At 43.8% G+C, this 8,480-nt stretch overlaps 1 long non-coding RNA gene across 1 annotated transcript in view; it reads left to right on the top strand.

The window, feature by feature from the left end:
• The first annotated feature begins 1,947 nt into the window (after positions 1–1,947).
• The window catches only part of LOC122465363, a 28,900-nt gene continuing 22,367 nt past the window's right edge, over positions 1,948–8,480 (top strand). The window contains exon 1 of the long non-coding RNA XR_006290151.1: positions 1,948–2,197. This is a non-coding gene — a long non-coding RNA (uncharacterized LOC122465363). The remainder of the gene's footprint in view (positions 2,198–8,480) is intronic.

Here is an 8,480-nt window from a genome sequence, read left to right as displayed (position 1 = left end):
TTCTTCTACCTGTTTGCTCAGCATGGAGAGCTCACATAGCATGTGCCCAGCTGATCGTGCCGGCTCCCTGCAGCAAACACACTCCTGCCTGGAATACACTGGAGTTGTTGGATCTGCTGGGTCTGTGGGGAGACTTTGCTGTGCTTATCAGCAATTTCTTCTGCAGGCAACAAAGCAACACATAGGTGAGCAGCATATGGATCCAGTCTGCAGCCGCACACAAGCAAGAGCTGTACCGTTGTATCCTCAGTTACTCTCAGGAGCAAGATAGCAGTTGCTATCATCCCCACCTCTGGAAAATGGGTCCAGTATTCAAAATAGTGGCCCTAAGTGCTTGTACTGATACCCTCCTGAAGCCCCCCTGCACCCGTAGTCCCATATTTCCCCTTCCCCCAACTCCACCCCACCCCTAGGCCGAATTTACCATGATTAGGACTCCCGCTGTGCTGGGTGCCTTCCAAGGGAAAGTGAGAAAGTGGTGTTTCTAACTTGTTTGAACCAAAGGCTGTGAGTGCACTCACAATAGTGCCTCTATCTATTGTTTCTTTAGCTTCTTCAGATGTGCCCTTGACCGCTCCTCCTGCACACTGGCTGAGCAGCTCCATTTGATAAGGAGAGAAAACAGGAGGCGAAAGGAAGACATGTTCCAGGAGGTGCTGCAATCTTCTGATGCATCGGATTGTGAGCAAGGAGCTTGGAGAGAGGCTATCAGTGAGGAACTGTGTGTGGATAGTCAGGAGAGGAAAAGGGCAGGAGCATCAGTACAGCTGCTGCAGGACCAAACAGACGTGCTGAGGTCCCTGATTGAACTGCAGACAGAACACATCCGTGCGCACCTCCCCCTGCAGCCCATACAGAACTGCCTTCCATGCCCTCCTTACATTCCCCTCCCCCCACACACATTCCTTGCATGTTCCCGGGCCGTCTCAGTTCCCCATGCACTCCATTCTGAGGGACATGTATCACAATGACAGCTGGACATATATCCAATTGTTAGAGCCTCGTTTGAAAATGTGCTCTTCATTTTCATGTCCCTTGCAGAACACAGAAATGTTTGTATTGCTGTTGAATAAAAATGTACTTATAGAAAGATAAGGAATCTTTATGTGTCTCCTACAGAGAGTAGTTGCTGCTGAAATTCATACACAGTGGCAATCAGTGCATTTACATTGTAAAACTAACGCGCACACAGCAACCATTACAAGATTCATACTATGGTGCAAGAAAACAATGTCTGGCTAAATGCACTACAGAGACACATTACTGGGGCTTATTTTCAAAATGCTCCTTCAAAGCCTCTGTGATTCAAATAGTCCTCCTGTTGAGCCCCTCCAGCAGCTCTGGTATCTGCCTGCTCATAAGCAATAGCCAGTCGATCCACTTCAATGCTCCACCCCTGTGGAAACTTCACCCCCTTAGCTTCACAAATATTATGCAGCACACAGCAGGCTACTGTGACCCCAGGAATATTTTCCTCATTGAGGTCAAACCTGCCAAAAAGGCAGCTCTGGCAACCCTTTAATAGGCCAAAGGCATAAGCAACAGTCATTCTGCACCTGCTAAGCCTGTTCTTAAAGCGCTCCTTGCCACGGGAGAAGGGATAGGATAGGTTTCCAAGGATCACTATTTGCATTTCCACATCCCAGACTGGAATCTTCTGATCTGGAAAGAAAGTCCCTGCTTGCAGCTTTTTGTACAGGCCAGAGTTCCTGAAGAAGCATGCATCATACACCTTCCCTTGACCACCGTACGTTAATGTCAGTGAAATGACCCCAGTGATCCAACAGAGCTTGCAGTACCATAGAAAAGTAGCCATTTCTGTTGATGTACTCCATCGCAAGGTATTCTGGCACCAAAATGGGGATGTGTGTACCATCTATTGCCCCTGTGTAAGCCATGTGTCTAATAGAGAGATATCTCTTTAAGAGACCCATTGGGGAAAGGTATGAGTGAGTTGTGTCTGGGTCATTGTTGCTAGGCAGATTAAGCACTCCACATCCAGAAGCTTCTGGAATTGGGTGTGGTATTTTTGGGTATGCTCCAATAGGCTACCTGTGGCTGGGGTCAGACTCCATGAGGGCAAGCAGTCAGGACAGCTGCTTTGCAGGGGGCCACGTGCCCTGTGTGAATTGGGAGAAGCTGAGCCCAGGAGCAGAAAGCAGGCTGTTGTCCCTAACCATGAAGCGTTTTGCAGCAGGTTAGTGATATTGTTAACCTTCTAAAAGAGAAGCATGGACAATGTTAATTATAGCCAGGGGAAATTGGGGGGGAAAAATAACTTCTACTTTAATTGTATGCTTTGAATGTTGTTTTGATTTTAGCCAAACTGTTCTCGTTAAATTGTCTCAACTAATCTGATTCACCAACTTTTCTTTAAACGTAGTAATGGGGAAAGAGTCATTTATATTTTGCTATTCTCAGGTTTGTATTTTCTTGTAACAGGGTTTTCTTTAAATCTATACACTTGTGACTTAACTGAGTGATTGGTTAATCAGTTAGCAGTCAGCTAGTAGTGATTTCAGCAGAGGAAAAGTCTGCATGGATTCCAACTTGCTACATCCTACAAGCAAGTGGACGGAAGATATTGTTTTAGACTCAGCAGACTGTATAGATTTGGTGATCGAAAATTCTAACTGAGACTTAAGTGAACTAAACATAAGCTTTTGGGAACTTTCCGTTTCTTCTCATTGTATTTCTGTGGGGACTGAACTGTTCAAATTTTAATTTGTTTTCTTTATTTATGGTTATGTATAACTGTGAAGATAACGTCTGTGGATTATACAATAACCATGTTATGCTGTAAAATTAGATTTCTTTCTTTATCATAAGATTTTATAAAGTTATTTAATTAAATTAAATTCATTTCTTTAGTTCCTTTTGGGACTTGAATGTGGAGAAGTTGACCCTGTGCAATCCTTGCTGAAAATCCTTAGAGACTGAACTCTGGGTCTCCAGCTACTTTTCTATGGGAGTTGGGGTTTTTTAGGCACTGGAGAAGGGCAATGAAGCCCACGCAAAAGTTACACCACCATGGTTTGGAAATCCCATTGGCGCTAAGCCATCCACTGTTTCCCACACATTCCCCGGAGTCACAGTCCTTTGTAGCTGGCCCTGCCCACTTGCATCACTACAACCTCAACTCCAAACTGATTCACAACTGACCAATAGCAATCTGGGGATCCCAGTTTCCACACAGTGATCACCATCTCCTTCTCCACCATTAGGGCAGCTCTCATTTTGGTGTCCTTGCACTGGAGGGCAGGGGTAGCACTGCGCACAGTTCCAGGAAGGTGGCTTTGTGCATCCAAAAGTTCTGCAGCCACTGCTTATCATCCCGTACCTGCATAACAATGTTATCCCACCACTCAGTGTTTATTTCCCATGCCCAGTACTGGCAGTCCACTGCAGCTGCTCTGTGAATGCTAAAAGCAATCCTGAATTGTTTCTTTCCATGTCACACAGCAGGGCAGACACCGTGGAATCATTATCAGATGCACAGCTCATAAAATACTGCAGGATCAGCCATGTTGTGTTCATAACACTCGTCAATATACTGGAGAGCAGTTTTGATCCATGTTTTGAGACAGAGATGGCAGGTGTGCAAACTATATGGGCTGTCGAAAAGTGGCATGAAATGTAGTTGGAAGCCCATGGAATGATGGGACAAAGAAAACTGCATCATGGGATGGTGAGTCCACCCCAGGAGGCACTGCAAACCCTTCCCAGAAAACCCAGCAACAAATGGTGGCGAGTTGAACAGCGGGATAGCTACCCACGGTGCACTGCTCTCTCTGTCAATGCAAGAGCACCAACTGTGGATGTGCTCTACCATCACAAGGAGCATTGTGTGGATGTGCAAAAGCGGTTTAGTTACAATGGTGGATGATCATCAACATAACTTAAGTTGACTTAACTTGGTAGTGTAGACATAGCCTAAGGAGTAATAGCTAGGATTTTCAAATGAACCTGAGGCAGTTAAGAGACAAAATGTCATGGAAACTGGGTGCCTCACTCTCTTAAGCTACTTTGAAAATTCCAGCCAAAAATTTCCAAGGAGCAAGCAAACAGAACTGAACAGCCTAAATTCCTCCTTGGATTTCTGCTACAGTCCATGGCCCCTGCAGACCTTCAATGCAAGGCTGTGCCTAGAAGGCACAATCTAACCATTTGTTGGTGTGCTTCCCTTTTTGTGTGTGAGTCTCCGTTCTGATTCCTGCTTTGGATTCACTTTACTGTTTGTTTTTTGCTGATGTTTCCTGGGTGGTGTAGGTGCTCAGTTCATTATGACAGGAACTTGTCCACAATTAGAATATCACAAAGACCATATTTTTAAAACATTGGGATATTTAGTCCTCATTTTCTGATCTTCCAAGTTGAAAAGTGTGTTGGGGTGAAAAGTGTGTTGGGGTGGTGCCCCACCCTCAAGCAAGATTGAGCTGAACCAGGCCTGAGAGGCTGCACAGACCTGCAGCCAATCAGAGAAGGCCTGAGGAGAGCCAATCAGAGCAGGGAAAGAGTCAGCCAATCAGGGCCAGGATAGGCCCTATATAAAGGCTGCCCAGGAGCTAAGCAGTGAGTCTTTTCCAGACCTTTAAAGGGGAAGGTCTGTCTCCTCAGTGAAGAAGACCAGCACCTTTGACAGCACAGGCTCAGGGGAGCAGAGGAGAGTGCCAGCCCGATACCTGTCAGACTGCGGGCCCTGACCAGAAGGGCCTAGAGGGTGCAAGGGGTCAGAGGGGAAGTGACCCAGGGAGGATGGATAGATGTGGGGAGAGAAGGAGGGTGGAGAGGCTGCCACTAGAGGGTCCCTGGGTTGGGACCCAGAGTAGTGGGTGGGGCTGGGTCCCCCCCCTGTACAGCACCTGGCTGTGGAAGAATGGCCATGATAGACTGCAGCTGGCCCTTGAGCAGAGGGGCTAGACCTTTGGGGGTTGTAGTTGGCCACTGAGGCAGGACTGAACTGGGAAGACTGCTGTTAACCCCCCCCCAGCCCCCCCAAGCAGGGGGTGAGGATGGACTAAAGGGGCACTGTCGGAGAACAGTGACCAGAAGCGGATGTTGCCAAGCAGGGAGCAACACGGGTCCGGATACCAAGCGGGGAGCAGACGATGAACGGGACACCACTGGCAGAGGGTGCCCTGCAGAGGACAGAGCTAATTCCCAGATGTGCCAGTGGGAGGCACTGCGGTGGGGAGTCCTAACCCTGTCACAAAAAGATAAAGCTACTCTTCCTTGTTGTTTTCCATTTAAATCCAATTTTTGTTTACATTTTGAATTAAAATTCAATTAATCGGAGCACAGCACCAACTCTATTGGTTGCTATTAGTAACATTGCCCCTCAAAAGCTTTGTTTGATTAAATGTAACCTTCTCAGATCTTGAGTGGAGAAATTGCTCTGTAAACATACAAGAATAGCTTTTCTCACAGTATTTCTACTTTTGTCTCAGCCTTGGACTGTATCAAGAAGAATTAACAAGCAAACAAAGAAAATGAAAACAAGAAAGTTAAAAGAACATTTTCTAACTACTAGGGAGGCTTTTTGTTTTAGTTATGGGCTCAGTTTTTGAGACAGGAAACTGGGAAGTGCAAAGGCTGCTACTGAGTTGTTCCCTGTCACAGTTACTGGGCTAACTCCAATTCTGACCCCTCTTAGTCTCTTTGAATGCACCCCGTCTCACATCTCAGGCCTCAAGCCATCACCTCTTTCCTGGTCTAGAATTACATTATTCTCTTACTCTCCAACTGAGCCCTGGACTACAATCCCCTACAATTAACCATGATTATCTGACTTGCACGTCTGTCCCTTCTAGGAACAATGACAATGGTATCCAGTAACCAAACAGCCATCTTAAAGTAAAATATTAATTATTTAGAATAAAGGTATTATAGAGAAAGCAGATCTTAAAACAATAAATCCAGCTATTCATATGCTCGCCTCTTTCTAAAACTTACCATTCCCTGGATCTAGGAAGGCCCAACTTTTTCAGACTCCTGCCAGGGGGTGGGTGCGTGGGTGTGTGCCCGTCCCCCTAGACAGTCCCCAGTATGGATCCTCTCACCCCATTCATCTCCTGAGAGGAATCTTTAACTTTACCCAGGAAGTAGTAACTCTGAAAAGGACTTGGGGAGCCTAGTGTATAACCAACTGAACATGAGCTCCCAGTATGGCCAAAAGGACCGAGGATGTATAAATAAGGGGATCTTGAGAAGGAGCAGAGAGGTTATATTACCTCTGTATTTGGCACTGGATAATACTGTATCCAGTTTTAGTACCCATACTTCAAGAAGGATGTTGATAAAGTAGAGACCGTTCTAAGAAGAGCCACAAGAGTGATTAAAGGATTGGAAAATCTGCCTTCTAGACAGATTGAAGGAGCTTGATCTGTTTAGCTTAACAAAGAGAAGGTGAAGGAGTGACGTGATCAGTCTAAGTACCTACATGGTGAACATACATTTGATAACAGAGGGCTCTTTAATCTAGCACACAAAAAGCTACCAGGATCCAATGGCTGGAAGTTGAAGCTAAACAAATTGAGAGTAGAAATAAGGCAGAAGTTTTTTACAGTGAGGGTAATTAACTATTCAAACAATTTACCAAAGGGTTGTGGTGGATTCTCTATCACTGGAGATCTTTATAGCAAAATTGGAATATTTGTCTCCCAGCTATGTTCTACTTCAAACAGGATTTTTTTAACTCAGCATTAATCTGATACAGAGGCTTATTTAAGCAATAGGTTAGATACCACTGTTCTGCAATTTCATCTGAGTTCCTTCAGAGCTCTTGGTTGAACACCATCTGGTCCTGGTGCCTTATTACTGTTTAATTTATCAGTTAGTTCCAAAACCTCATCTATTGACTTCCCACTTCAATCTGGGATAGTTCCTCAGTTTTGTCACCTAAAAAGAGTGACTCAGATGTGTGAATCTCCCTCATGTTTTCAAATAAAGACTCAGGTTTTTTTAATCTCTCCTCAGGTGGAAGTTGTTCCATATCTTCAATAATTTTTAGTGCCCTTCTCTGAAGACCAATGCAAAGAATTCTATTAGCTTCTCCACAACAGCCTTGTCATCTTTGATCATCTTGGATCATCCAGTGGCCCCACTGACTCTTAGACAGGCTTCCTGCTTCTGTTGTAAATTACTATTAGTGTTTGTCTTTTGCGAGATGCTCTTCAATTTTTTATTTTTTGGCCTGTCTAAATATACTTTTACATTTGACTTGCCACAGTTTATGCTCCTTTCTCTGTTCCTTAGGAAGATCTGACTGCCAATATTTAAAGGATGTCTTTTTGCCTCTAACCACCTGTTTTACTCTGTTTAGCCACAGTGGCATACTTTTGTTTCTCACTTTTTTTTTTTTTTAAATTTGGGCTATGTGTAGGATTTGAGTCTCTATTTTGGTGTTCTTAAAAAGTTTTCCTGCTGCCTGCAGACATTCCACTCTTGTGACCGCTCCTTTTCATTTCTGTTTAACTAGCTTTTATTCATTTTTGTGTAGTTCCTCTTTTTGAAGTTTAATGGTATTGTGATTTTCTTTGGTATTTTCCTCCCTACAAGGATGTTAAATTTAATTATATTATGGTTGCTATTACTGAGTGGTTCAGCTATATTCACCTCTTGGACCAGATCCTGCGTGTCACTTAGAACTAAAGAAAAAATTGCCTTTCCCTTTGTGGGTTGTAGGATTAGCTGCTCCAAGAAGCACTCATTTATGATGTCTAGAAATTTTATCTCTGCATTCCATCTGGAGGTCAAACGTTTCCACTCATGGGGATAGTTGAAATTCTCCACTATTACTGGGTTTCTGTTTTGGAAGCTGTGACGCATGGCTATAAAGGGTTAAATAGCTTGCAGGCTGAATGACCCAAAGCCCACCTTTAAAGTCCTGTTAGAAAGCTATGTGAATGATAATTGGAGCCATTCATGCTAAATAAACTAGAACTTTGAAATGCAAACCTATATTGTTAGAAGTAATACTAATTGTGTGTATCTTAGATGCTACCCATAAACAGACAGTTCCTGTCTGTCACTATAACTATTGATTCAGAGATCAAAAGGGAATATTAACATTTAGCTGAATCTTGGGTAAAATGTCATTGTCTATGTTTCTTTGAAGTTTGTAATAGGGCAATTTATCCATTAGACAATGTTAATTTGGGTAACTAATTACTGGCGCTGTTTAGAAAGCAAAAGGTTACAACAAAAGCCTATTGTTTAACCAGGACTGTGGTCAAGTGGATGCTAGAACACTGTATAAAAAGGCCCTTGGGTCCTGATCCTGTTCATTTCAGATCTGTTTAGGCTTCATTGGGGGAAGTTTGAGTCACAAGACTGAGGTCCCAGTTATTCTGGTATGTCCTGAATAGGAGATTTGGACATTGGACTGTAACCTATGAACTATTTCTAAAAGAACTCTTTGCAACTACAAAGCTTACCATCTCTGCTATGAATCTGCACTTAAATGAATTGAACTCATGTCT

This window comes from Chelonia mydas, chromosome 4 (assembly GCF_015237465.2).
Source record: "Chelonia mydas isolate rCheMyd1 chromosome 4, rCheMyd1.pri.v2, whole genome shotgun sequence".
NCBI lineage: Eukaryota > Metazoa > Chordata > Testudines > Cheloniidae > Chelonia > Chelonia mydas.
Note: the sequence above shows the minus strand (reverse complement) of the source record. Positions and strands in the feature narration are given on the sequence as shown.